This window comes from Agelaius phoeniceus, chromosome 5, assembly GCF_051311805.1.
Source record: "Agelaius phoeniceus isolate bAgePho1 chromosome 5, bAgePho1.hap1, whole genome shotgun sequence".
In the NCBI taxonomy this organism is placed as follows: Eukaryota; Metazoa; Chordata; class Aves; order Passeriformes; family Icteridae; genus Agelaius; species Agelaius phoeniceus.
The window spans coordinates 61,004,853-61,011,391 of record NC_135269.1 but is presented as its reverse complement, the minus strand read 5'-3'; positions in this window follow the sequence as shown (position 1 = coordinate 61,011,391).

Below are 6,539 nucleotides of genomic sequence, written 5' to 3'. Positions count from 1 at the left end.
GCTGCCTTGTTCTGTGTGAGTTATCTGTTTTCTATGTTCTTTACATAGTGATACAGATATATATTGCTTGCTTATGGTCAGGAAGATTTGCTGACCTTTGCCTGTGGAAATTCCTAATTTATTTCTTACTTCTGCTCCTTCTTGCCTGATATTTCCTGATCTATTTCATCTACCACTATATCTAATGCTAAGCTGGCCTTGTAGCAATGAATTCTACTCATAATTATTGAACACAAATCTATATTGATTGAAGTTATTTCTACTTTATGGAGACTAAGATCTCCTGAATGATTTAGATAATAAAGCTGTTCTGATCAATGACCATTAACAGTAATAATTACTGCCTATGGATAGAAATCTGTGTAAGCCACTAGGTAAGTCCCTGCAGGCTGGTAGTAGCTGATTTCCAACAGTAGCAGATTTGGGGTGCTCATCCTACACTTCAGCTGAGTATCTCCAAGTAGGCAGCTCTGGCTCCACATGTGGTGTGGAAGTAGCGATCACAGTGTTGTGATCACAAGTGCTACAAAATCCTCAGCTTGGGAGGCTCTGCTTTAGTAAATGCATTTTTTCTGTACTACAAATACAGATGTCAGTGGTTGGAGGCTGTAAGTAAAGACACCTGCTATCTGTGCAGCATGCAATTTTCAGCTTAAAAGGAAACATGCCTGATGAAGAATGATACTGTTTTGTTGTTCAAGTAATATCTGACACTGCTAGAAGTATATCAGTGTATTACCAACTGTGCCACACCAGCATGCACAACATGAGAAAATTCCACTCCAGAGATGCTGCTCAACAGAACCAGGATTTAAAATACTTTCCTGCTTCAGTATTCCCTGGAGCCAGTTGAGATCTCAGTCTAGTACGGCTTCTTTGGTGGGTTTTGATTTTTCAGTGTCTTATACACAGAAACACATCTAAACTGAGGAAAAGTCCCAAGGGAATATCTGTGCTGAAGTAGTTGTGTAAACCCAGAACAGGGATCTCTCTGACTCCTAATACTCCCCAGACATGCTAATATGCCTGGAGGACTGATGTTAGGATCCTGCAGGGGTTGGAAGCCAGAAGTTACTGACAGATGGAAAAGTTCCAGCCATCTGTGCATGAGGTAAGAGTTTTTGCTTGGCATCTCGTCTTAAGAAATGGAGATTTAATAATTTTATTTCCAGTGGCATGTACTCCTGGCTACTCATGCACTTTTAATACTCAGACTGACCCTCTATATTGTTCTCTGTTTATGAAAGTAGAAAAGTTATGAGAGCTTCTTTGTACTGCAGAGAGGACACTAAGGGATAGGAGAGTGGGGTTATTGAGGGGTCAGTGCATTTCTTTTTCCTCACAATGAAATTTAACAGCTTAAACAGAATAATTTTTTTATTGAAATTTTTGGGATATACCATTTCATTAACTACTTGGAAGGATAAGTACCTTAAACTAGCTTAATTTGCTTAATGCAACAACCTGTATCTTAATTAGAATCACACGGTTAGTACTTCATGAATTTTATCTGCAGTGGTGTCTTTCCCTTAGAGATAGTGCATTAATCATGCACAGGACAGCTTGACTAACTTGATTATAAAATTGCTCTTGATGAAAGATTTAACCTTCTTCACAACTGAAGTTTATCAGTATATTGTTTTGATCTCTCAAGTGTAGTGTTAGTGTCTTTTTCACAAAGTCTAATTTAGTTGGTTGACATAAGCTGTGTCAGAGCAAGATACTCATCATCTTGGCCAGTAACTGAAGCACAATCTAATGCAAGAAAAAAAATAGAAATTCTTACAGTTAAAATGTTATAGCTTTATAACTGAACTATCTGAACTTAATTGAAAATCCTCCTAGATGAGAGAGTAAAAATGTTGTGCCATCTCTCACTTGATCCTAGAATATCGAGTCATAGTTCAAAATCCCTTTTGGCTGAGGTTTGCTATATACTGGGCAATGTTTACTGTTATAGTGCAGATACAGTTTATTGCTGACAAAACCCCACACTTGCTGAAACAGTTTGTGCTGGATATCTGAGTGAAATAAACTATCTTAGAAAAAAAAATTCACCACTCTAATATTGGCTATACAGGAATTTTTACTAGCAGAGAAATTTAGCACCAAAAGAAATTCTACTAAGCTAGTAAAAGCCTCTCTGGCAAAGCTGGCCCATATTGGGACATAACCAGAAAGCCTGACCTTCCCCTTCTAATTACCACGTGCAGAAGTAACCACCCTTATGGTATCCACCCTGTTCAGGAGGGAACTTAAGGGGGAAAATTTACTTGGCACCTGTTGCAGGCAGAGGCAAGCAGAATTTCAAATTGTGTTGGATGTTAAGGTACCCAATGAAAGAGTGTTACACAATCAAAGGTACCCAATGAAAGAGTGTTACACAATCAGCTCATATATGTATGTATGTATATGCACACACATAGGTACAAAATGCTTCACAGTAATGATTAATCAAAACATTAAATTGAACTGTGTACAACATTTATATATAATAAATATATAATAATGAAATTACTGTAAATGTTATGTTTACAATTATGAATCTAACTCTCTTACATGATAAAGAATTTGACAAATTTGAGGACTGTTGAGAAGGAACTTCTGAGTTACAGGTAATGCTCAAAAGCACATTTTGGTTTTGTTTTATGTGAAATATCATGATGACATTGTAACAGACATGAATAATTTCAAATAAGTTAGGGTTTATATTACAATGAAAAATACATTGTGAAAAGAGAAAACAAGAAAAAATAATTACCTTGTAAGTAATTTAAAGGTACTGTAGGGAAATAATCATAAATAAGGAAGCTGTGTAGCAATGAAGTAAGTCAGAGCTTCCTTGTGATTGCTTGTAGATATTCAGAATGATGACCATCCTTTTCCTTGCCTCCATAAAACATTTTTTAACTTTATCATACAAACATCATACATATACAGGACTAGAAGGGGATTCAATAAATCACATTATCCAAACAATTACATTCAGTGAGGGTCTTTAATAACTGGAGTATTATTATGACTTTCAGCACCCCATGCAGGCATGCTCTGTGCTACATGGAGCTGCTTTCAGCTGCCAAGCTGCTGCTCTGGCACTAATGAAACTGCTGGGTTCCCAGGCTGAGGTCAGTACCCTGCTACTGCCCTCCTGAAATGTGTCTGAAACCTCTTCTTCATCCACAGCTCCCAGGAGGGAGAGAGAAAGGAAATCCACATCGGTTTTAACAGCTGCCACTGAATAGAGGAGAGAGTTATAAATAAATGGAAATAAAGAATGAGGGCATGTGGCTGAAGCCATGACAGTCACTTTTTGGTGTGGCAACAGATAAGCAGTGCTCTGAGTGACAAAATGTCAGTCTGAATATGTAGACACTGTGATGATGTCAAAAGAGTCTCATTTGAATTGGGATTCAGGAGGATCCTCTATTTGAATCCTGTCTGAACTACTGACAGGCTGCATGACCTTTTACAATATACAGAGCTCCATGGGTCAAATTGGTCTTTGCTGCAACTAAATTGACTACAATGGAACTGTTCTGTGACTGAACTTGATTTCTCAGACATCAGTCAACACAGCTGGTTCACTGAATAAATGAAAGGAAGCAATCTTAGATGTCACTGGAAAACAGATGCATCTGAACTGAGTCTTTCACTTTTGGCAAAACTGGACCAGAAATGCAAAACTGTTACTTAAAATGCATAAGTAATTGCTGATAGTGGGTTCTTGATAATGAAACTCTCTGAAGGTAAAAAAGGTGAGAAAGTGCCATTGTCTTTTCTAAAGGGAATGTAAATATCACATTTAAAACTTGGAAAATGATGGATACTTCTCTGAGTATTCTGGTATAGATTGCTTTTAAAAAAAAATTAATAATGACAAATGACTCAGGTATTTATGCTGAGTCATTTACATTACAGTGCTACACACAATGCTTCCATAGAAAATGCTTTTAGAGTCAGATAACAAAATAATTGTGTTATTTTATAAAAGGTAATTGTTATAAGAGTGTCAGGGGCAGAATGGGAGCTTCAGACAAAGTTTATTGGGAAGACCCCCTTGCCCTGTTGAGTCACAAGGTGCAGAAAGAACCCTCTTGCTTTCTGAAATCCTTCTCTAAAAGGAGTCTGGGTGGAGCTGGATCCAGTCCTAGTCCCAGACTTTCAATGGTTTATTTCTAAAGTATTATATGGTGTAATTGAGCCTTTTTACAACTTTGTCCCACAGGATTAAAGATGGCAAACCAAATACATTTATATGAATAAGGTAGGTAAGAATTTAAGAATTTAAATTAATTATGATGATGAAAAGACAAAAAGACCTTAATCAGAATTATTTCCAGCACAGTATAGGTAGCTACTACTACATAGTATAGTGCACTATGTATTGAAGCAATATTGAAACAATGATATTAAAGCTAGCAAAATAATTATTATGGAAATTGATGTTACTCACTCACACAATGCCTGTGGGCAAATCTCTTGCTCAGCCTCGAGGATTAACCTTGAGGGGTGTCCCCACCCAAGGGAGGAGTCTCCCCACACAGTCAGAAGGGGTTTGTTAGAAAACCCTGCCATTAAAAAGAGGGACTGAGCTTTTGTAGTACAAAGTGATTGACTATGAGTCACTTGTCTCCAGGCTACATTATCAGTAATATCACTTGTTGGCTCCTTTACCAGGAACTCTGCCACATCCTCAGAGGTGCCAGTTTCTGCTGGGAAACATTGCTCTTCCTCTGAATGTTCAATTTTGGGATTGCTAAGTCAGGCTGGTCTCAGCATTCTTCACTACCAGTGTGACTTGCATGAGCTGTGAACCTCATGAAGTTCAGTGAGGCCACGTACAAGGTCCTGCACATGGGTCAGGGAAATCCCAGGCAAAGTACAGGCTGGGCAGGGGATGGATCAAGAGCAGCCAGCCCAGGGGGGAAGGACTTGGAAGTGTTCAGAAATGATAAGCACAACAAGACCTGGCTGTGCATGCTCCCAGCCCAGAAAGGCAAATGTGTCCTGGGCTGCACCCAAAGCAGCATGGCCAGCAGGTCAGAGGTGAGACTGCACCTGGAGTTCTGCACCCAGGTCTGGGGTCCCCAGCATAAGAAGGATGTGGACCTGTTAAGGCAGGTCCAGAGAAGGTGAGCAGGTGGTTGGAGCACCTCTCCTATGAAGACAGACTCAGGAGCTGGAGCTGTTCAGCCTGGAAAAGAGAAGACTTCAAGGCACCTTCCAGTACCTGGAGGGGAGCTACAGGATAGCTGGAGAGAGATTTTTTTATGAGTGTGTGTAGTGACAGGACAAGGGGGAACAGCTTCAAATGGAAAGGTTTAAATAGGTTTAAATTAGATATTTGGAAGAAATTTTTTACTTCAAGGGTGTTGAGGCACTGGAACAGTTTGCCCAGGGAAATCATAGATGCCCATCCCTGAAGTGTTCAAGGCCAGACTGGATGAAGTTTTGAGCAACCTGGACTAGTGGAAGGTGTCCCTGCCTATGGAAGTGGTGATCTTTGGAACTAGGTGATCCTTAAGGTCTCTTCCAACCCAGGGTATTCTGTGATGCTGTGAAATGAAGCAGATCAAGAATGTGTTTTCAAGCCTTGCAGAAAGACGTCTGTGTACCTGTGTCACTAAGTGTGCTGGTCTTGGCTGGAAAAGGGTAATTTTCTTCATAGTAGCTGGTGGTATGGGCTAAATGTTGGATTTGTGCTGGAAACAGTGTTGCTAATTCAGGGATGTTTTTGATTTTGCTAAGCAGTGCTTATACAAAGTCAAAGCCTTTTCTGTTTCTCACCTCACCCCACCAGCAAATGGGCTGGGGGTGCCCAAGAAATTAGAAAGGGGACACAACCAGGACAGTCAACCCCAACTGACCAAAGGGATATTCTGTACCATATGGCATCATGCTCAGCACATGAAGTTGGGGAGAGAGAAGGGAGGATTTTAACAAGTAGAAAAAAAAAATACTTGGCAGAATTTAAGAAAACTTGGAGAGGTGACACTGGTACACTTTTTCATTTTTTCATGCCAATTTAGTAATGAGGACAATGGAGTTGCTTCTTAAGACATGATTAAAAAAGAGATCTGAAAGGGTTTTCCAGTTCATCCTATTGCTTCAGAGAAGAATCCACTCTATCTAATCAGCTCCTGACAGATATTTGTTCAATCTGACCTTGAAAATTTGCAGTTATGCTGATTCTTCAGATCTCTCCAGTCAGCTACTGTGTGACATTTTTTATAGTTCAAAAGCTTTTTGTAAACTATAACTGATATCTTCAAGTTGCAATTTAAGGCTTTTACTTACCATATCAATGGACATGAAGAACACTTTGTATCTCTCCAAATGCTGGAACAGGCTTCCTGGAGAGGTGGTCAGTCCCCAGGCCTGACAGTGTTTAAGGGGCATTTGGACAATGCCTTTAACAACACACACTTAAACTTTCAGTCAGCCCTGAATGGGTCAGGCAGTTGGATTGCATGGCCATTGTTGGTCCCTTCCAACTGAAATATTCCATTCCATGTTCTCATTGTGTCAGCCACCATTAT